Below are 24,435 nucleotides of genomic sequence, written 5' to 3' on the forward strand. Positions count from 1 at the left end.
AAATGCAAAATGTGGGGGAAATTTTTGATATATTTATCTAGAAAACTAAGGAAACAAATTATAAAATAACTTCATCCTTCATATCAAACTTAATTCCTAACTTATTGTTACCAGATTTTGCCTAGGTCCTTGACTATGCTGCAGAAATGAATTTCAAGAGCACATTGGGTGAGTTAGCCCTGTAATTTATTAAGATAAGGAGGGACAAGAAATGGGAGAAAATAATTGATCATGGGTCCTGGTAGAGAAGAATGGGGCTGAAAATTGATAAAGAAGTCTGATTTACAGACTACAATTCCCCATTATAGATTATAAATACCCAGGTTTTACTTGCGTGGCCACCATGGCAGAGGAAAAACAGCGAGAGCTGCGTGCAATGGCAGGAACAGTGATCCAAAGGTGAGAGAGTGAATTCAGACCTTGCATCTGCTTTTTGAACCATAAATTATACCACCCATTTGCTAATGGCAGGGGAGGAAATACAGCTGTTTGCTGTTTTGATTGATTACCCCACCCATCAATCTCCCATGAGGGTCCAATGATAAAGTCCTTGGGGAATACCCAGGGCTTCTCCTGACTTCTGGAGGAACTTTTGTACTGAATGGCAGAAATTGAGGAGGGTCCTTCAGCAGTCATCTTGGGCTTATTGATGTCTACATGGGCTCTCAGCCAGGTTCCAAATCCATCTATTGATTCCTTAACTTACTAGCCTGCTTCATTATGATATCTTTTTCTTCAGCCAAGATTACAGTTCATACAAAAGTCTCATAGATATTAAATTCAAATATTAGCATTTTAAAAGATTTGTCATTCAGTTATGCTAAGATAGCCTATCCATCAATCTTTGGAATCAAAGTATAAATAAATTTACTTGACACCTATCCTGAAAAATTAGCAGAATGAATTATGGAATATGCAAGTTATTATTGGAAATTACACTGAAGGAAGTGAAATGAATGCCCACATTCATTTTCTGTAATTGTGCTCTGATGTACAGTTGTAACCCTCTTGTTTGTGCTAGGGATTAAAAAAATAAAGAGCTGGCAAGCCTCTTTAAGAGTAGTGGTAAATTTTGGAAATAACAGTTTCATGAGTTTTCAAATAAAACCATGACTATCACTAATGCAAAAGCATTGCTTTTGCAATTCACAATTAATAGGTAGAAAATAAATCTACAGTGGGGTTGGGAAGAGGATAATAGTGAAGCTTGAAGATGTGAACTTTACCTTAACCTGAAGAATTATGGTGGACATCTGTATTGGTTAGTCACAGGGGTGCTGATGCAAAATACCAGAAATTGGTTGGTTTTTATAAAGGGTATTTATTTGGGGTAGGAGCCTATAGTTACCATCCCATAAAGCATAAGTTATTTCCCTCACCAAAGTATTTTCATATGTTGGAGCAAGATGGCTGCTGACAGCTGTGAGGGTGCAGGCTTCCTGGGTTTCTTCCTTCCAGGGTCTTGCTTCTCTCTGGATTCAGGGTTCCTTTCTTCCCAGGGCTTACTTATTCCTGGGCTCAGGGTTCCTCTCTTCCTGGACCTGGCTTCTTGTTCCTCTATGAGCTCACTTCCTGGGGCTCCAGTTTAAGGCTTCAGCATCAAACTCCAACATTAAAAGCCCTCAACTCTGTTTTTGCCATGCCATTAGGGGGTGCCACGCTACATCCTAATCATAACTCAATCATATCCAGGTACAGATCAGATTACAAACATAACCCAATATTTCTTTTTGGAATTCATATTATATCAAACTGCTACAGCATCATAAAAATCTATATGGCTAAATGTCATCTTCCACATCAGAAAATGAATACTTGTCTGAGATCTTTGAAAAACCAAATGTAATAATGTGTCACCAACTAGTGTGTGAACACAAATGAAATGCTGAGGAGGCTATTAGAGGCAACAACACCATAGGCTTAACAATCATTCATACATATTGAGAAAAGCTTTCTATGGTAACAAGAAAGGTCCAACTGCCTGATGTGCAAAGAAATCAATGCCATGACATTTTGAAAAAAGAAAGAGTCTTATTCAGAGCAGTTGAGTAAGGAGACAGGAAGAAAAAGTTCAGATCAGTCTCCTTGAGTCTAAAGAGCATAGGGTTTTTATGGGATTAAACAAAGGAGTAGAGATAGTGACATTAACAAATATTGATAGGTAATGTTTTGTTTATGGTTAATACAGAGTGTACAAAGAAAGGGCTAAGAAAACGTTGAAAGCTGACAAAAGCTAGCCTGGGTAAGGACTTGGTAAAAGGTTACAACAGAGTTGTAAATCACTCAGTTAACATAAGATAACAAGTAAAGAAATGGAAATAAGCTAAACAAACTGGTTGTGAGGAGCAATGAAGGCATCTAGTTACAGCAATCCCATATATCCCTGTTAACAAACTGTTAACATCAATTATAATAATAAGTCCCCTTTAATCAGCAGTTACAATATCTCCACAAACTGGTTTTTCCTGCCCATAGTTTCATCTAACCTTTTTTTATAGGTACTAATGATAACAGGCAACTTGACAGTGAGGAAGGAAATGGTCTTTCATGATGCAGACAGAACCAAATGTCCAGCTGAAATTTGAGCCCTTGTCCATTTTGCAAAGCCCACCTTAGGGAGGGGCATTCTAGAAAGTGTGGTACAGTGGATCTTGTGACTTTGCATGTTTCTGATTCTGCTCTTTAGTTAGCATCCTAGACTTTGTTTCAGATTTTTACATAATACCTACTCCAATTCAACATTTTTTAAAATTTGAGATAATGAAGAGAAATAGATGCAAATAAATTGACTTGGTTAGACATAAGTTTGATATTTTAGTTGTGATCAAAAGTAATCTCCACTCTAGGATAAAGGGAAAGTTGTGTCTCCAGCAATGAGACTTAGGTTCAAGGTTGGAGCAATATCTCTAGGGATATATGCAAAATTAGAGATTAAGAACCAGTATATGTAACATACTAAAGTTTCCTCTTTATTCATTTTAAAATCTTTTCATCATCTCAGCTCCACTTATATGCCCCACACCCAATCTCACCAATGCCACATTGAGAGACAAATTGTTTATAAGCAAAGATCTTAAAGTATGAATGATATTTGTTAAATTTATAATGCAGAGTAGGTACTTTCACAAGATATTTTTATTGGCTCCGTAATATAATATTATACAAGTAGATAACATTTTAGACAATAATTTAATAATTCTTAACACTATGTGTGATGGATAGTTTACAAGCATTCCAATGATTATATTAACCCATATTCTATAATAGAATATTGCCAAAATACATAATATGATTAAACTGCATTCATTCAATTTATTAAAAATAACTATATTCATGTTATATTTACATATGCTAGGATATATTGATGCATATACTATAATATAGAATATATTGAATATAACATTATGTACATTAACTATAAATGTAGTCCCAGCAGAGAGAAGTTGGTGATCACATATTGAAGGCTAGGATGCAGGAAATCTCTGCGAAGGAAGATTTATTATGACAAACTGGGCCTGGAGGACTTCTGTCCAAAAAACTGAGCCCAGAGTAGGACCTTTAGGTTAGTTTTATACCAGAGACACATGGAATGGGGCTAGGAGAGGTTTTGGCACCAAAAGACTTTCTTTGTTAGATCAGGTTTCAGTTTCTTGGGATCCAGGGATCTTCCAGAGATCAGATAAACTTGAACACACACCAAGCCCACACACACAGCCCATATCATTCCCCTCTTTGATGCCTACTTTACTTGTTAAGCTTTGGCATCACTATTTTTGGAGTCATGCAGTGGGTAGCTGTCTGTGTTTTTACAACATTATTTATTAAATCATGTACCCTAGCTATTATTAAGGGGAGGAAGCAGGGAAATGTAATGAGAGCATGGGAGAAGTTCCAGCTGCTTACTGTTTTAATTGCTTATTTCTCCCATTAATTTCGCAGGAGAGTTTAATGATAAAGTTCTTGGGGAACATTTGGGGCACCTTCTGGCCTCAGGAGGAAGTTTCCTTCTGAGTGGCAGAATCTTGGGGAGGGTTTTTCAGCAGACATCTTGGGGGCCATTAATGTTTGCATGGACTCCTTACCGGGTTTCAGATACATCTATTGACTTTTATCTTACTAGCCTGCTTTATTTCCCCCTTAGAGAATTTACACCTTTAATCTTAAAGGGGTGCTGAAGGGAGATGATCTTTCTTCTGTAGCTAATTCCTGCTAGTTAATGGCAGTAGTTCTTACCTGACAAGCTGTAAAACCCTCCCTGATATTCTAAGTTGGAAGAAGATGGATCTGGCATTCTGGGCAAAGCTGGATGATGTTACCATATGGCTAATAAGATGTTGATTCTGGAAGAAATTAACTTAATTAGAATGTTGAGAACATATGGTCCCACTAAGAGGATACTGGATCACAGAAGTAGAAAAGTTTAGGTGTCTGCATAGGCTGTATTTTCCCAAAGTTGGTGGGAAAGAGTATCTTTTGTTGAGTTATTTTATGCTGCCAGTTAACTCTAGAGAGAAATTGTAATAGAAAATGGGGTTAAGTATAAATTGCTAAATCTAATTCTTATGGTAGGAGAGAAGAATAGGAAGATGCATTGCCCTTTTAGTTAAGTTAAAAGGAGATGAAAACAGACAAGGTTTGGTTTGCCTTTTTCCTAGCAATAGGCATTTGGATTAGAGTTAGAGGGAACAGCTCTTTTTGGTGTAGGCCCTACTTAGCTTTATTTCTTGAAGAGATATTTCAGGCTGTCCAATGACCGACATTCATACATTCCATGAGGTGTTTCTGGTGAATTGGCACTTTCTTGGGCAGCTGGCTTCATTCAGAATTAGTACACCAACCTGGATATTTCTTTAACTTTAATAGCTGTGGGAGTGAAAGAATGACAGAGTAAAATTTTTTACATTTTTGGCTTTAATTGAGTAATTTCTAGTAATTTCTTTGACTGTTTTTACCAGGTTTTGTTTTTTGAAAATCCATTTGTCTAGGCTGGTTAGGGTATTTTTCCCCAGATGAGTGGCTTGGTGAAATCCATGAAGGATTTTTCACTGCACTGCTCCTGGCAGGTAGACTTGAGTATCCTTAACAAGTCACCCATCAGTTTGTAGGGTGAATCCAGACTAGCCTGGTTTATTCATCCTGGGTGTACTGTGAAACTTTAAGTACTGGTACAGGTGCTGGTATAATAGGTAGGAGGAAAACCTGGGTTTGTGCTGCCACTTTAGCAGCTGCATCAGCTCTAGCATTTCCCTTTGCTATAGCAGTGTCTGTCTTCTGATGCCCTGGACAATGCATAACTACTATTTCTTAAGGTAACATTATGGCTTCTAGAAAATCTAGGGTTTCTTGCCAGTGCTTAACAGATGATCCACTGTTACTAAGCAAGCCTTGTTCTCATCACACAGTAGTGAGCATGAAGGACAAGGAAAGCATACTTAGAGTCTGTGCAAATATTAACCTGTTTCCCACCTATTAACTTTAAATTTTGGGTAAGGGCAAATTTCTGCTTTCTGGGCTGAAGTTCCAGGGGGAAGAGCTTTGGCCTCTATGATTTCAAATTGAGAAACCATTGCATAGTCTGCCTTTTTAATTCCTTCCTTAATAAAACTGCCTCCATCTGTGAACCACTTAGTGTTTGAGCTCACAAGAGGCTCATCCTTTAAATTTGGCCTGCTTGGGTAGTTTTGGTTAAGAGTCTCAAGGCAGGAGTGTTGAAGAGGTCCCTCAGGATCTGATTTTGGGCCCTTTACTGGTAGTAGGGTGGCTGGTTTGAGAGTCTGACACACCCTTATCTGCACCTCAGGGGATTTTAGTAATTGAGCCTGGTATTAATTAACTGGTGACCTGTAAGCCATTTGTGGCCCCTGGCCTCAAGCACATCCTTCACTTGGTGTGGGGTAAAGACTATGAGAGGTTGCCCCATACTAATTTGGTGACTTTTTCAATTAAAAGGACTGTTGGCCTACTGCTCTCAGGCAAGATGGCCATTTTCAATCTTACAGACATGTTCATTAACTACTCAGAAAATGGAATTGACTGGGACTTTTAACATGTTCAATGTTAACCACAACCACATAGACTGGTTAATTTACCTTAGATTACTATTAGCAACCAATGGAATTTGCTTTATCCATTTAGAAGAGGGCAGAGCTATATTTTCTTTCTTTTTTAGCTTAATTTCATTAAATGTGAACTTACAACTTTTACCATTTTAAAGATTTAATACATACAATGTTAATTTATTACCTTGGTATTTTAGAAACTAAAGAGATAACACCTAATCTAAATAAATTGAAACTGCTGTAGTTTATACAAAGAATATATTTTTTTCATTTCTTTATGGGGGGTTAAGCCCCTTTTTAATACAAACTGATTTTTAATTCCATTTTCTTAGAAGAGTTTCAATCTGTTATAGCTATCCCTCCCTCAGAGCTCTTGCAAAGAGAAGGCCCTGGGGGTTGGGTAGGTTAAAGAGCTTAGGAAAATTCTTTTCCCTTTTTTAATAGTTGCTATATTTAGTTATTTGTATGACTTTTCTATTTTAGCCTAAATATTCTGTTCTAGGAATATTTATCACATATATAGCTGCATATTCAGTTTTTAACAATTTGAATAGAGCTGTTGTAAGAATTATTTGTTAATTTGATATTGTCATCCTGATGTATAAAGATATACATTGAGCAAATAGGCAGACATGAATAGTTTGACATGGAAACATAACTTAGTTACTTAAAACTTTCATTCTGTTACAAAACAAGTTTAACTTTAAAACAATATTTGAAAGATTTCTCAGAAGGTTGTTTTTAATTTGCACTATGACCATGCAGTTTTGCACAAGAATTTTGTTTTTTTTTTAATTAATAGCTTATAACCAAAATGTCCTCAGTTTTCTAACACAATTTTCCTTTGCTTCAGAACTTTATATTTTACCTTGACTTCAGGAAACTCTGGATGAGCAAGACCAATTATATGTATATTCACTGAGGCTATTAAAGCCTCAGGGGAACTGGTTTCTCTCATGAATTTCTACTTTTAGGAACCCTGACACTCAAGGCAGAAGACTTCATTTACTTCCTAGTCCTTGGAGATAACAGGATTCCAGTGGTTGCTGGACTGGGTGAGTGGATGTCCAAATTCAAGGGTCAAAAATTCCAAAATACAGAAATTTGGTCTATACTTGGAGCCATGATAGAAAGCAGGGTTATTAATATTAGTAGAACAGGAGACAGGAATGTTTCAAATTTGCTTTTCCTGAGCCATAGGGGTAGAAGTTGTCAAGAAATAACCTTAAACAGAAAAAAGGGTGGGGCCAGACTTGCAGTAACCATATCCAAAGGCAAACACAGTTTATAATTACCATCACAATAGCTGAAGTTTAATGGTTAAGCAAGGCTAATTATAAAATAACTATAATAAAGGTAAGTTTCAGTTATCATTACCATTACTATAGCAAGCACAAGCTAGGCTTTGAAGTAGACATAAACAAAGGTAAATTAGTTTAAGATTGCCATTACAACAGATGAAATCTAGGTTATATTTATTCCATTGTAAAAAATTCAGTTATTATTTTTCACTGTTTTATATATAAAAGCATTAATACAGTGATTTTAACTCTTAGTTTCTAGAAAGTTTCCATTTAAAAATCAATTTAGGCACTTTTATTTATTAACTAAGCAATTAAAAAATTTTATTAGTAACAACTGTGCAGTTTCTCTTTTTTTCAGCAATTAAATAAATTTCACTTGTGATTTATGCATTAAATTCACTAGCAAGAGAGTACTGACATTTAAAGATTTATTTTTAGGTTACCTTCACTGTTATTCAATTTTTAAAAGGTGAACTCCTAATCTGATTTCCTAGGCATAAGCAAACTGACGAAGTTAAATGCAGATTTTATAGTTGAACACAGAGTTAAGCACAGATTAAAACAGAAGAGAAAATTCTATAACTTTAGCATTTCTAGGAACTCTTTGATTTTAATTTATGACATATGAGCTATTTTTCTTTTAATTACTATTCACACATTTTATAGGCACAATCAAGTTTACCCTAATGGAAGTTCAAGGTTTATTTTCTCATTTCTTTAAGGAGACACAATATGAGGTTTCTAGGCCTCAGATTTAGCTGTTGCTTTTTTTAAGCTGGTTTCAACTGAAGCTAAGGGGACTCACATAGTATTAATTCACAACCTTTGGGGAAGTATCATGTTTTCAGACACATAAGCTATGGGAGCAATCTTATGAGGGGGATCCTTAACAGGACTCTTTGCCTACCCTTGCTGTCTACACAACAAGCTCAATTGCAATCCAGCATTAAAATTTAAAGACCATTTCTGGACAAACTTATCCATTGCTCAATTCATATTCAGACCAAGCTTTATTACAAAAACCAATCCATCTTTCTGTAACCAAGATCTTCCAAATCTAGATCAATTCTTCAGGATGCATCAATGGGAAGTACTGGGATACCAACAAGGGAGTAGGACTTTAACCCATGAAAACTCTCTCACTGCCACCAAACCTTTAATTTGCAGTTAACTAAAACCAAACAGCAGGTTGTTATAAACCCCCAACTAGGATGAAGAGCCCCAGAGGATGCATTCTCTGCCCTTGACCAGATGAGGCTGCCACAGAACTGTGGCATAGGACTCTGCTTTTGCCCCACAGTCTACTCAGTCACATGCACACAGCCATCTGCTTTTTTTTTTTCCTTTTCAGACCTAGAGAAGATGGCTTCCCCCAACTTTCTGGGAGTACTAGGATCCTGTTAGGAGTTTATCGGGCTCCTCTTCTAACATTTACAGTTAGGTGTTTTCTGCACTATGCCCCTGTTACCAGATTTCATTTAGGTTCTTGGCAATGCTGCAGAAATGAATTTCAAGAGCACACTGGGTGAGTTAGGCCAGTAATTTATTCAGGTAGGGAGGGAAAAGAAATGGGAGAAAATGACAGAGCAGTGGTCCAAGGTAGAGAGGAAGGGACAGAAAAGTGATAAAGAGAGATGATTTACAGGCTACAATTCCCCATTATAGGTTACAAATGCCCAGGTTTTACTTGTGTGGTGATCCAAGCAGGGAAGAAGGCAGCTGAAGTCTTGGTCCAGAGGCAAGAGAGAATGAGAGAGTTAATTCAGGCCTGGTATCACTTTTTAAATGCAAGTTATCCCACCCCTGTGCTAATGTCACCACTTTGATTGCTATTTCTCCTCTCAATCTTCCAGGCAGGCCCAATGATAAAGCCCTTCTGGAGGAAGTCTTCTGAGTGGTGGAGTCATGGGGAGGATCTTCCAGAAGACTTCTTGGGGTTACTGATGTCCATGTGGACTTCTTGCCAGGTTCCAGATTCATCATTATTGATTCCCTATCTTGCTAGCCTGCTTCACACCCAGGGGACATACCCATCTGGTATATAGAGCTTTTCTGTTTCATTCTCAGGGTCTCCCTTTAATTCCTTCAGTGCCTCTGGTTTCTTTTGGGAGGGCTCTGGTGGAGTCCACAACCTCTTTCTGGACTAAAGGGGTCCAGGGGAGCCTTGGCCTGGGGTTCACCTAAGCCCTCCCAGCTTCCTTGGATGTGTCCAAGAGGGGTAACTAACAGTTGCCATTTCTGACCTTTGCAGTGATCCTGGATGAGCCCCTAGAAATGTAGTGGTAGCAAAGAGAATTTGGTGATCATGTATTGAAGGCTAGGACATGGGAATTCTCTGAGAAGGAAGATTTGTTACAAACAGCTGTGCCTGGAGGACTTCTGTCCAAAAAACTGAGCCCAGTGTAAGGCCTTCAGGTTACTTTTATACAAGAGACACACGGGGTGGAGCCAGGAGAGGTTTTGGCACCAAAAACAAAGAAATCTTTGTTAGATTTGTTAGATGAGACTTCAGTTTCTTGGGGCCCCGGGATCTTCTAGAGATCAGATAAGCTTGAACACACACAGAGACCACACACAGCCCATATCAGAAGAAAAAACAAAAGACCATCCTACTTTTTGCAAAAATGACATTAGATCAAATTGAACTCACAATCTTAAAGAAAAACATAATAAAACCAATATAAAATGAAATTTCCTAACTTATAAAAGACTTTTCTTTAAGAAATACTTAGGTTTATAATACTTTAATAGTAAAACAGTAAGCTTTCTAACTGATGTCAAGAACAACCAAAGATAGTCGCTATTGTAAATAGTGTTTTTGTCCCAGGTGACTATAGGTCTTTCAGATAAAAGGCTTATATTTCCATGTCTTCCAGATATTAGACTAGTTCCTGTAACTTAGGCTGGGCAATGAAATGTAAAAAAAATTAAATATTTCCCTCTTATTGTAAGAAAGACTTTAAGAGCAATTATTTTTCCACTACAACTGTTTTTCTTCTTCCATGTAAAAAGAATACTCTCTTTATTCATTATCCTGGGTCTCAGCATTAAGAAGAAATGTAGAGTTAAATAAAGGCCGGCCATTAATACAATCTAGAAAAACCTGTTTTGTTGAAAGCCATTGATATAAGCAGTTTATTATGATGACAACTAACCTGGGGAAAGCCTATTAATATATCACCATCACAGTTCTTCTCAAGACTTATGAAATGAGACAAAGGAAGCAAATTAAATTAAAGATATTAAAAAGGAAGAGAGGAATTAATGATTGTTTACTAATTTGTGTGTGTGTGTGTGTGTGCTTCCTCTATTAGGGAACATAATGAAAGGAGGAAATTTTCACCCAAGGAAAAATAAGGAAATTCAACTCCCCAGAACTGCCCCGCTCAAAATGGGTTTTTAAGCTAATAGCAGGAGAAAAGGGCTCCACAAACACTCACATTTACCCACCTGTTCATAACCCCAGCGATACCTGTATATGCCCTGTTCCCTTCTTTTACATGCAATTGCATTCATAGACAAATATGGCTCCTTACCTTAACCCTAACACTAGAGATTGTGCTGGCTTTGCACAGCTCCTAGTCCAGACAGCACTGGGCTGGGGAGCAGAGGCTATGGAAGACTATGAAGCTGCTTCCCCTGAGGTGCAGAGAGTAGTCCACTTAACACAGAACACAGGAGACTTTGGGGCCAGAGCAGGCAAAGGGACCAAGCTTGCCTTACCTTGCCTGAACATTCAGGACAGCAGGTTTCCAGCCAGGAAGCAAAAAAGGTTCCCTGGTGATTGAGTGTGAGAGTAGGGAAAGAGAGCTTCAGGAAAGAACACCCTGGTCCCCTCCCTCTTCTCAGAAGGCTCTAAAAGTAATACAGGCAAGAGCTTGATCCAAGCTGTGCTTCTCAAGGAGCTCTGCTCACACTAGGTCAGCAGACAAGGGAAGGGAAACTCAGTGTGAGAAGGAAGGCATGTGGAGAGGGAATGAATTACTCCCACAACAAGAACTTTTCACCGTTTTGTTGTCCTTTAGATGAGGAAGGAGGCATTGAGGGAGATCCCTGAGTGGGGCAGCAGCCCCAGCTTTGAGAAGCAGGGGTAAAGCCCACTGGTTCCCTGCCCCCAGCTTGGGGGCAAGGCAGGATCCCAGTTCCAGAATATATGGAGCCCTATATTGGGGATTCAGGGAGTTTAGGACTCACCCCATCTCTGGAATGTTTGGGTGTGTGAAGAAGTGAGTAAGAGGGTGTGAGGGGGCAGAAAAGTAGGCAACACCAGGCTGGAGCCAAGTAGGTGCCACCCCAGATGAGCTTGGGCTGTAGCCCTTCCAGAGAGACCCACACTTGTTTGACTTGGAAAGAAAACCAAGAAGTCTGTCAAGGGAAATAGCCCATGAAAAGGGCAGAACAAGGCTTCAGTTGGCAAAAGGAGCTGTGGGAGAGGATAGGAATCTACCAAGAGTTTTGACTAAAATATAATTCAATAAATTTGTTTGATCCAAAATAGGGAAAACATAATATCTTCCTTTTAAAGGTGTTTAGTTTCCTCATTGCTAAGACAAACACAAAGCATAGGATTGGCATAAAGAATGGGAATTTATTGACTAAAGGTTTTAAGGTTAGATGAAGTCCAAATCATTAGGGCCATGCTGGAATGACTGGTCTTCTAGGGCTAGCTGGTGGTGACCTTTGTTTTCACTTCTCTGTCAAATGGTGTTGAAAATGAATGGCCTCTCCTGGCTTCTTCTCTTCCGGTTTCAATTGACTTTCAGCTTCTGTCTTCTCTCTTTTTGACTTTTCATATCTGTGTTACCTTTTCTATATTGAATTCAGAAATAGGATTAAGGCACCTCTTCAGGTTTATCTTATGCAACCTCTTCAAAAGGTCATATTTACAAGTGTTCATATACACAGGAATAGACTGAGTTTAAGAACATGTTTTTCTGGGATACATAATTCCAAACTGCCATACTAAATGTTAAAAACATTTTTAAATAATGCAGGAAGTGATTCAATTTTAAATAACCACAGAAATAAAAAAAAAAAAAACAGGAATATTTTTGGAAGATATGTGTAAGGACCATGAAAAAAATAATAAATATTTACTGATGTATGTAAAAGAAATCTGAAAAAAATTGAGTCATATATTATTCCTGATTAGTTGTTAACAATAAAAAATTTTGCCTAAGCCAATATAGAAATTCAAGGCAACTTAAACACAATTCTTTTAAGGTTGGAGATGATTTGCTAAACAGGCTGAAATTTGGCAAATATATTTTTAAAATCTTGTTTTAAATAATGGATTTTAAAATTAAGTAAAATTTTTAAAAATGTAGGATAAGACCATTAGGATTTCACCTAACATATACCAAAAGTGTATTTAAAACTAAATTGATTAAAAGTATGATAGATTACCTTTAAATAATAAGTCCATTGGACAGTATATAGTACAGAATTATACACATTGGGGGGGGTTGAATTTTTATAAATGTTTTATTGCATTCAAATAAGGAGGTCAGGGTGAAATACTAATAAAAAGTGTGAGTGTATTAAAACCTGATTATACATACCACTATAATAGATATAATCTAGATGGATTAAAGACTCTACTTTAAAACATGTATGAAGAGTAAAGAAAACACAAAAAAGTCATTTATAATTTTTGTATGGAAAGATATTTTAAGAAATTTTTCTAACCCAAAGTTTATAATAGAACAACTTAAATAATTTACTTCATAAAGTATTAAGAATAAAATTTTGTGTCATTAACAGTACTAAATGACAAGGATGTTTTTGTTGTTTTATTTTTGTAGTCTAGCTAATGAGATGATAGCCAGTATTAGAATTCCTCTATATTACTACAAAACCTTAACAACACCTATTCAAGCTTGTATAGATCAGACAATCATCAAGTCAGGACTCTTATCCTTTTTTTATTCAGGGTTCTCTAGGGAAACAGAACTGACAGGAGATATCTGCAAATATCATGAGATGTGACAATGCACAAATCCAAAATCTGAAGGGCTGGCTGCTAGCTGGGAAGTCCAGTGAAGGTTCTTGATGAATTCACCAGGAGTTGGCTGGCTAAAGTAGACACAGAAATTTTCTTTTCTGACTGCTGAAATCATCACTTCTCCTTTTAAAGACTTCAGCTGATTGGATGAGACTTCTCTTATTGTTGAAGGCAATCTCAGTTGATTGCAGATGTTATCATCCATAGATTTAACCAACTAACTGACTTATGTCCAAAAAAGTCCTCAGAGTAACAACCAGGTCAGTGCTTGCTTGACCAAAAAAAAAAATTACACACCATCCCCTGGTCTGGTTGACACATGAACCCAACCATCAGTTAACTCATGTCAACTTGGCAGCCATACACATCACCTTAAACCATAAGTAATCTGCAAATGTAAATGAATAGTCCTTTTTCACTTAATAATCAGCCATCCTGTGTACAACCATAAATGGACTAAATCTTTCAAGACTATGGTCCAAGTCCTCAGATAATATTCAGTCTTAAATTTATATCCTATAACTTAAATACTATGATATGAGGCTAATATAAGGTATGTCATGTAATAAGGGGATAAGATAAAGAAGAAAACAATGATATCTGCTTCAGGTATATATTTTTATCCATAGAATGGGTCATTATCCACTTGATCATTAAAGTTTTCTTCTGCTGATTTCACCCTCTCATGAGCATTCACATGGAACACAAATATCTTCATGTTTTTTGCCCACTCAGAAGGGTCTATCCACATATGTTACCCAAAAATCCATGCCACCAATTGTCCCAACATGCTCCTTCCAAGTCCTTGATTATAAAACCATTAGTAATAACCCTTGAATCAGTACACAAATGTACCTTTGGGCATTTCTCCTCCAAGGAAAATGAACAACCAGATGAAATCCTTAATAGTTCTGCTTGTTGAAGGATTTTTCTCCCACTTTTGTCCTTCAGGGACATCCCAGTAGGGGATCTGGTTCTGGGGCTGCCCACTTTTGGGTGGTAACTAAAAATCATACAGAACAATCTAAAAACCAGTCCCAAGCTTTCTCTTCTTCTGTGAACTAATTGTAAGGAATTCCCAAACAGACCATTCCTATTGGTTGTGAAAGAGAAGGCAATGTGGCAGGAGAGGGAGCCATGGATATTTAGGCCACTTCCTCCTGTGTGGGAGGAGGGGCACCCGGCTTGCCTCAGTGGCAAACAGTGCGGCAAGAGGTGACACTGCCTCTGCCCACTGGGCCTAGACAAGGTGACCACGCTTGACTAGGCCTTTGCTGCTAATGGCTAGCCAGCACCACCCTCCCCCTTCCTATCTCCTGCCTAGCCCAGCTCTCACTTCCCCTCCCCCCTCCCTTAAACCTAATCTCTTAGTACACTGTTTGCCCAGCAACAGCTTCAGCCTATCAAGAGTTAGCACATACTCTACTGGCCAATCACTAGCCCAATGCCAGAACATTGCCTTATATGGAAACAGCATTTGCCCTAGCCAATCAGAACCCACCACACCACTCCCCAATCCTATAAATCTGCATCCCCTTCCGCAATAGACCAGACTTGTGCCATCAGCCTGTCTCTGCGACTTCTTCCTGGGTCGTGCGCCCTCCACGCCTTCGGAGCCCCCGAGGGAAGCCTCAGCGGCCGTACGAGGCTTTCTTCCCCACGTCAGGGACCCCTCTCGTCCCACAACAGGACCCCACTCATCCCTTAATAGGGACCCCGCTTGTCCCACAATGGGACCCCACTCATCCCTTAACAGGAACCCTGCTCGTCCCACAACGGGACCCCACTCGTCCCTTAACAGGGACCCCGCTCGTCCCACAATGGGACCCCACTCATCCCTTAACAGGGACCCCGTTTCGTCCCTCAACTGGCGCCCAACGTGGGGCCAAAGCAACCCCACCACTGCACCGCTCCGAGGGTAAGGGCCCCGAGAACCTCCGCCGCCTCACTCCATAACCTGGTGGCCCCCCCCTCCTCTCTTCTCACCCCTATCTTTTCGCTCTGCATTGCTGCTCCTGAACCTTGGCGACCTCATACGATCCACGGCGATCTGGGAGAATCGCTGGATGGCTTTCTCCTTCCATGTCGGGGGCTTATACCGACCCGCTATGATCAAGAGGCACCAATAAAACTCTCAGGAGCGTGTGCCTGAGCACCTCCACCCCTGCCTTCACTTCTGCCTCCTCCCCTGTTCTCGTCCAGTTCATGACACCCTCCTCCTTGGACAGCTAGTACAACTTGCTGTCCGCACCTTGGCTTCAAACAAGAAACCTAAAAATCTACGCTCTCTCCTGCTTTTCATGTTAGCCCTGTTCCCCTCTGCGTCCTCCCCGCCCAACGTCGAGAGCCCCAGCATATTAAAAACAAAGGGGGAGATGTGGGAGGAGGGGCACCCGGCTTGCCTCAGTGGCAAACAGTGCGGCAAGGGTGACACCACCTCTGCCCACTGGGCCTAGACAAGGTGACCACGCCTGACTAGGCCTTTGCTGCTAACGGCTAGCCGGCACCACCCTACCCCTTCCTATCACCTGCCTAGGCCAGCTCTCATTTCCCCTCCCCCTCCCTTAAACCTAATCTCTTAGTACGCTGTTTGCCCAGCAACAGCTTCAGCCTATCAAGAGTTAGCACATACTCTACTGGCCAATCACTAGTCCAATGCCAGAACATTGCCTTATATGGAAACAGCATTTGCCCTAGCCAATCAGAACCCGCCACACCACTCCCCAATCCTATAAATCCGCATCCCCTTCCGCAATAGACCAGACTTGTGCCATCAGCCTGTCTCTGCGACTTCTTCCTGGGTCGTGCACCCTCCACGCCTTCGGAGCCCCCGAGGGAAGCCTCAGCGGCCATACGAGGCTTTCTTCCCCACGCCAGGGACCCCTCTCGTCCCGCAACAGGGACCCCGCTTGTCCCTTAACAGGGACCCCGTTTCGTCCCTCACTCCTGTAACTTTCTTGTGGTTTCAGGAGGTGTTTGTGCCCTAATTCATATATTTTATGATGGAGTGCTGCTGTACATGTTCAACTTTATTGTTTAGTGAGTGGCTCTTTTTCTGGTCATAGGAAGGGCCAGATACAATAGTTTATCATTCTTCTTAAAATGGACATCTCAACATATCTAACCCCTGCTACACCTAGAAATTTCACTGAAGTGGAAGGCCACTGTATTTTTGTTGGATTTATCTCCCATCCTCTGACAGGGAAATACCTTACCAAAAAGTCTAGAGTATTTACTACTTCTTGCTCTCTAGTTCCAATAAACAATATCAGCAATATAACAAACCAATGTGATGTTTGTGGGAGGCAATGATGTTTAAGGTCCCTGTGGACTAGTTTATGAAATTACATTGGAGAGCTGATATACCCATGAAGTAGGCCAGTCCAGGTATATTTCTGGCCTTGCCATGTGAAAAAAAACTGTTTCTGGCGTTTTTACCCAGTATGAGGGAAGCTGGGCTGTCAGAAAATCACAGTAATGGTAGAGACCGGTTTCTTTCACCCAGATTGGCCTGCAGCCCTAGCCTTGGCTTTAGCCCCACATATAGCAGGGAGGAAGCTGGCAAGCCCTGCACCTATACAGGTAACTGCAGGTACATTTGGCTGGTACAGACTGAATAATGAGAAGTCTACCAGGGCAACTGCAGTCATCTTGTACCTGCATCACATAGATTGTTGCCCACACCTGCAGCTCCATCCCAGCCCCAGGCAGGGGAGAGAGGTGCATGAAGCTTCATCAGTCTCTCTGGGTAACTATACTTTAAGCCTGCAGAACTTCCAATTATTTACCACAGCTGTGGCTCTGTCCCTATCCCTGAAAAAGAAGAAAGCTGGGAGAAGCTTCATTGGTCCTATGGGCAATGAGGGCAGATTGAACCTCTACAGCTTACAACACCAACTACGTCTTTGGTTCCTACTACACATCTTGCAAGGGAGAAAGGGAAGGAAGCCCTAAACTAAAGAGAAAAACTGCACCCAAAATAAATACTCTAGTAAGCAGATGTCAGGAAACCAACAAAAAATTACAACCCACATCAAGAAATAGGAAATTATGGTCCAGTTAAAGGAATAAGACAAGCCTCCAGATAATATAAAGGAGTTGAGACAATTAATCATAGATGTACAAGCAAATCAGTAATTTCAATGGGATGGCTAAAGAGATTAAGGATAATAGGAAGATATTGGATAAGCACAAAGAAGAATTTGAAAGCATACATAGAAAAAGAGCAGGTCTTATAGGAATGAAAGGCACAATAAATGAAATTAAAAGTAAACTGAAATCATATAATAGCAGATTTGAGAAGGCAGAAGAAAAGATTGGTGAGCTTGAAAAAATGGCCTCTGAAAATGAACATACAAAAGAACAGATGCAGAAAAGAATGGAAAAATTGAATATATTCTCAGGGAACTAAATGAAGGCAAGAGACATTAAAACACATGTGTTATGGGTGTCCCAGAAGGAGAAGAGAAAGGAAAAGGGAAAAGGAATATTTAAGAAATAATGGCAGAAAATTTCCAAACCATATTGAGGACACAGATATCCACATCCACAAAGTATTCCCATCAGCAAAAATCTGAATAGAACAACTCTGAGGCATATACTAAACAGAATGCCAAATGCCAAAGACAAAGAGAATTCTGAAAGCGGCAAGAGAAAGGCAATGCATAACATATAAAGGATACCCAATAAGATTAAGTGCTGATTTCTTACCAGAAAGCATTGGGGCAATGAGACAGTATGTGATATATTTAAGATACTGCAAAAGGAAAGCTTTTAGCCAAGAATCTTTTATCCAGCAAGAATGTCTTTCAAAAATGAGGGTGAGTTTAGTAAATTCACAGATAAACAGAAGCTGAGAGATTGCATCCAAGAGACCAGCTTTACAGGAAATATCAAAAGGTGTGCTATAACCTGAAAACTAAAGACAGAGAGACCTGGAAGAGAGTCTAGAAACAAAGATTTTATCCATAAAAATAACTAAAAGTGTTAAAAGTGTGGATAAAATAAAATATGACAGATCAAACCCAAATATTTAGGAATAATCTTAACCAATGATGTAAGGCACTTTTATTCAGAAAACTACAACTCACTGTTAAAAGAAATAAAAAAAGTCTTAAATAATTCACAGCACATTCCATGCTCACATAATTGAAGACTAAATTTCATTAAGGTGTCAATTCTACTCAGATGATATGTAGAGTCAAAGCAATCTTGATAAAAATTCCACCAGCATTTTAAAAATAAATGGAAAACATGATTATTAAATTTATTTGGAAGGAAGAGTGGTCCTGAATAGCCAGAAACATATTAAAAACGAAAAGCAAGTTTGGAGGACTTTCATTTCTGGACTTAAAAATGATATTACCTAGTTACAGTGGTAAAAACAGCATGGTACTGGCATAAAGACAGAAATATAGGTGAATGGAACTAAACTGATGGTTCAGGAAAGACCCTCACATACATGGTCAACTGATTTTTGACTAGCATTTCAAAACTACTCAGTTCAGGCCAAATAGTCCATTCAACAAATGGTGCTGAGAAACTGGATATCCATAACCAAAAGAAGGAAAGAGGAGTCTATCTCTCACCTTATACAGAAGTTAACTCAAAATGAATAAAAAACCTAAATATAAAAACAGGAACCATAAAGCTTCTAGAAGAAAATGTAGGAAAATATCTTTAAGCACCAGTGGTATGTGGAGGATCCTTAAAAAAGATAAGAGGAGGACTGAGAAGGACTACTGATGATTAATGTACATAGAAGTTTTAATTAGCTTTACTGTAAAAGTATGGAAATGTACAGAGTTGATGATAAAAAATTATGGTGAGTATTAGTTGATTTATAAATGGGAGTGTGACTGAAAATGATACTCTAGGGATGTAAATGCCAATTGACAGAAAGCTAGAGAATAATCTAGGGAATAAAAAACACAGTAAACCCAGAGGTGGATGAGAATTGTGCTTGATGGTACAGATGCAAGAGTGTCCTTTGTGAGCTAGAGTAAATGTGTATCACAATTGCAGAGTAGTGGGAAAATGGAGAAGCATGGGAAAAATACAATTGGAGTGACTTATGGACTGTGGTTAACAGTTGTAATGTAATATTCTTAAAATCTATTCCAAAGATGTACTCTGTTGATAATGGGGGAGTACGGCAAAGGCATGCCAAATATAAACTATGAACCTGGAAATAACTGTATGATATTAACTTATAGTCAGTAACAAATGCTCCAACATGGTGTGATGTATTGATAGAAGGATGTTGTTTGGGAATTCTGCATATGTGCCTTATTGTTTTGTAAGTTTACAGGTTCTATCATAAAATATATTTTAAAATATTAATAACGTGGGTTGGGGGAAAATATGGCAAATATAAGGACTATAGCTAATAATAAGATTTTTACAATATACTTTAATAATTTGTAAAATGTCTCACGACAATACAAAGTGTTGGTGAAGGGTTGATATATGGGGCCCTTGATGACATTATGCATGTTTGCCTTGTAAATTCCAAACTTTTACTATATACTTATGTATGTTCATGTATAAACGATATAAAAATAACGATAGGGTGGGTTGGGAGAAAATGCTTTGGTTACTAATTATATCTTGAGGATGTTCTTTAAACATTTGTTAAAAATGTTTCAAAATCATGCAAGGTATTGGTGGTAAGGTGAGTTATGAGAGTCCTGCATGATGTTATGTATGTTTGTTTTGTAAGTGCACAACTTTACTACACACTTATTGCCTGTGTATGTTCACACATGAGGGATATTCGTCAATAAATTTTTTTTAAGAATGATAAAAAATCAGGAAAGAATAAGATATCAAAGACAAAGAGAGCATTTTAAAGAAACCATAGGGAAAAAATCATATTATTTTTAAAGGAGAAATAAACAGGATGAAAACTCTACAACAAGAGTAATTGAAGACAGCATTAAATAAATGGTGTCTATATTGTGATGAAATAAAATTTGCCAACTTAGAATGCTATATACATAAAAATGTACTTCATAAATGAAGGCAATGAAAATGTTTGCAGAAAAAAAGTGTTTGAGAGAATTAGCTGCCTGAAGATATCTTTCACTAGAAATAATGAAATAGGTAGTTCTTTAGGATGAATGAAATGACCCCAGACAAAATTAAAAAAAAAAAACTGCAGTAAGAGTGGAGGAGAACCAGAAGTTGTAAATATTGGATATAACTATAAAATATTTTTGCTGTTCAAAACAAGAATAAAATGTGTTATATGATTTATAATTAATGTAAAAATAAACTCTTGGAAAACATTAAATTAAGGATGAGTGGGCAAATGGAGTTAAAATAATTCTTTATTCTCATTTCTTATAAAGTAGTAAATCATATTATAAGTGAACATTTATAATATTTACATTTATTGCTTAATATTATTAAACATTTGAATAATAAGAGGAGTTACAGATAAGTATTTAAAAGAAGGAAAATTAAATAAGGAAAATTGGTAAAGTAAAAGCTAGCAGAATGGAGGAATAAAAGAATAAAGAACAGATGGAAAAATAAAGGCAGATAACAGAACTGTAATTTAAAATCATCTATTTCAGTAACAACATTAAATTTAAATTTTCTGAATATCCCAATTAAAATGCAAATATTTTCTGATAAAGATTAAAGAAAAACATAAAAAGAGACATATATATAAAACATAAAGACACAGCAATGTTGAGTATACAAAGTTGGAAAAGAAATCAAATGCAATTACTGTACAAAAGCTTATTTAGATATTTCTTAAAAATGCAATTGTCAGTTACTTAGCAAGATTTAAGTACCCCTTATGTGTATGCAAGTAATTTCAAAGTAAATAAAGTAAAAGTTGACAGGATAGACACATGTACAAACATGGCAGACTTTAAATATCTGAGCAATAGGGGAAACAAATCAATAGAACACCAGTAAGAATTTAATGATATTAAGTACATTATTAATTGTATCAAAATGTTAAAGAAACTTGGGCAATCACTCAGGAATTCACATCCTTTTGTAAAGCATAGGGACATTTACCAATACAGGTACTACAGTGATTAAAAAAAAATTCCTAACAAATAATTGAAATCATAAATTGCATGTTCCCAGATCACAATAAAATTGATTCAGAGCTCAATAAAGTAAAAGTATTTAGTATATATCCAAATATTTAGCAAATATATGTCATAGTGTTAAAAACAAAACAAAACAAAACAAAAGCCTTGTGTGTAAAGGAAGAAATCACAATAGGAAAAGAAATCATCATCAACTTAACAATAAAAGAAAATACGCCATGTTAAATCTTGTGGGATGCCACTAGAACATGCAAAATGGATATTGGATTAAACTTCACATATTGAGATGGAGTAAGGCTTGAATCAATAACCAAACCTACACGACAGCAAGGTAAAATATTAAGCCATGAGAACTAGCAAACTTTCAAACTCTTTCTAAGACTTTGTGTAAAAATTAATATGTCAACTCTCTCCATTTAATCTTGGGCAAATGAAAGATGTTCATCAATATGTTTCTAAGCAGAATGCATCATCACTGTCCCCTTCTTTATGGTGATTACAGGTAAGAAGGAGGAAAGACAGGGTTAAGTGAGTAGGTAATGAAGGAAAGTTTCTAAAGCCTTTTACATTGAAGTGGTAGTATTTGATGGCTTCTACACATTATATTAGTATTGTGCACCAATTAAAATATTCAAGAGATAGAAGTAATGCGAGATGATTTTACGTGATGTTATTGTAGGAGGGACCTGAGTGTCACCTAGCAAATCTCTAAATTATAACAAGAAATGAAAAAGTTATTTTACTTTAGCACATCCAGCAATGGGAAACTCATATAAGTCAGATGACCCATGATTTAGCAGTATAATTATTAAAACAATACTTTCCTTAAATAAATTACCATTGAGAATGTTTTATGTGTAGTTAATACAGTTTATTAAAGAGTTCTAAACTATAAAATATTTTAATATATAATTTTGATGACTCTTTGAGAGTGTTATTATTCTGAACATTTTATACTTAGAATAAGGAGTCCTGAAATTCTAAAAAACTATTCAATGCCATAAAGCTGCCTAATGACACAGCTGTGATTTTATCCTAGAATCTTATTTCAATAGCTTTGTGTTTCCACTAGTATACAGGGATTTTAATAAGCTTAAAACCCAGTCATATTTTTAAGTGATAAAATATCCTTACTTCATCCAGGAAAGATATGATGGAGATGAAGGGAAATATAAGTATATTTTCTTCTATAAATGAAAAAAAGATTATTACAGTAGTAAAAGAACACCAGGTGACAAGTAATAACGCTAACTGCTCTATAATCAATTTCTAACGCAGTGGCCTGGATAAAGTAGGGTTCCAATTCTTCAGAGTGAATGAAAAATTAAGTTTATATTAGGAAGTAATTTAGAGTTTCTGTTGCCCGAATTCTGCATCTTATACCCTAAGCAGTGGAGGTCTTGTTAAGAGTATTGCCCAATTTCACCAATTTAGTCAGTGACAGAGAGGGAATAATCTTATCTGTTGTTTTATTCATCAAACAATTTTTTTCTTTAGAGTAATGGTGAGAGCTAAACTTTGATCCAATAATTACCTATAGCTATTTAGCAAAAGGAAAATAATTTAAATGGTAAGAATATTTTTCATTAATAAAATATCAATCCTTGGGATGTAAATAAAATTCAAAATCTTCTTTCCTTTAATGCTGAGCTATGGAAAGAATATATTTTCTGCAAATGAATATTTCCCTTATGAAGATAGCAAAACTCTCTTATTAGAATAGCCAAGTTGCAAAAGAAAGTCTTGAACAATCAATTATGATTTTAGTGTAAATGAATTGAACTCTCCAGTGAAAAGGCAGAGTTTGGCAGAACAGATTAAACTGCATGACCCAAGTATATGCTGTTTACAAGAGGCTCCCCTTAAATTCAGGAACATAAATTGGTTGAAAATGAAAAGATAGGAAAAAACATACTGTGAAAGTAGTAACCAATGTGGAGCTGGGGTAGCTATTATAAAATCACATAAAATAATCTTTACACAAAACTTTTATGAGAGACAAAGAGTGTCACTATATATTGCAAATAATTCAATTCAACAAAATTATATAACAATTTTCATATATATGTACCTAAGCAGAACCCCAATATATGAGACAAATATTGACAGATTTGAAGGGAGAAATAGATGGTTCTACATTAATGGTGAGAGATATCAATACAACACTTTCAATAATATTTAGAACTCTAGAAGAAAGATGAGTAAGGAAATAGAAAACTTCAAAGATAATATAAACCAGCTAGGCCAAAAAGATAAACATAGAACATTTCATCCAAAGGCAGCATAATACATATACTGCTATAGGGCACATGGACCATTCTCCAAGGTAAACCATAAGATGGGTCACAAAAAAAGTTTCAATAAATTCAAAAATATTAAAAACAATACAGTGCATTTTGCACAATCTTAATGGCAGGAAGCTAGAAGTCAATAACGGGGAAAATGAAATTCCACAAATATGTGGAAATTAAACAATGTATTCTAAAACACCTTTGGAACAAAAAGGAAATTACAATGGAAATTAGGAAATATCTTGAAGCACATAAATATGAAAACACAGCATAATAAAACGTATGGCATGCAGAAAAGGCAGTGGTGAGCAGAAAATTTATAGCATGAAATGCTTACATTTAAAATAAAGAAGTATCTTAAATCTGAGACCTAACCTTAAAACTAGAGGATCTGCAAAAAGAAGATCAAACTAAACCCAAAATGAGCACAAGTAAATAACCAATAGAGTAGAGATAATTTAGATAGAGAATTTTTATAAAAGCAACCACAAAGAAAATGAGCAAAACGAAAATGATTCTTTAAAAAAATCAATGAAATCCATAATGCTTTGCCTGATGTTACAAAGAAAAAGTGAGAGAGGACACAATAGTTAAAATCAGGAATGAAAAGGAGATATTACTACTGACCCCATGGAAATAATTATATGCAACAAATTGTATACTCAGATGAAATAGACAAAATCCTAGAAATACACAAGCTTC

General features: G+C 37.2%; 1 pseudogene; it reads left to right on the forward strand.

Annotated features, from left to right (window-relative positions):
- Positions 1-343: 343 nt before the first annotated feature.
- LOC101443602 (olfactory receptor 4K15-like) overlaps positions 344-24,435 on the forward strand; it is a 29,527-nt pseudogene continuing 5,435 nt past the window's right edge.

This window comes from Dasypus novemcinctus, chromosome 3 (assembly GCF_030445035.2).
Source record: "Dasypus novemcinctus isolate mDasNov1 chromosome 3, mDasNov1.1.hap2, whole genome shotgun sequence".
Classification (NCBI taxonomy): Eukaryota; Metazoa; Chordata; class Mammalia; order Cingulata; family Dasypodidae; genus Dasypus; species Dasypus novemcinctus.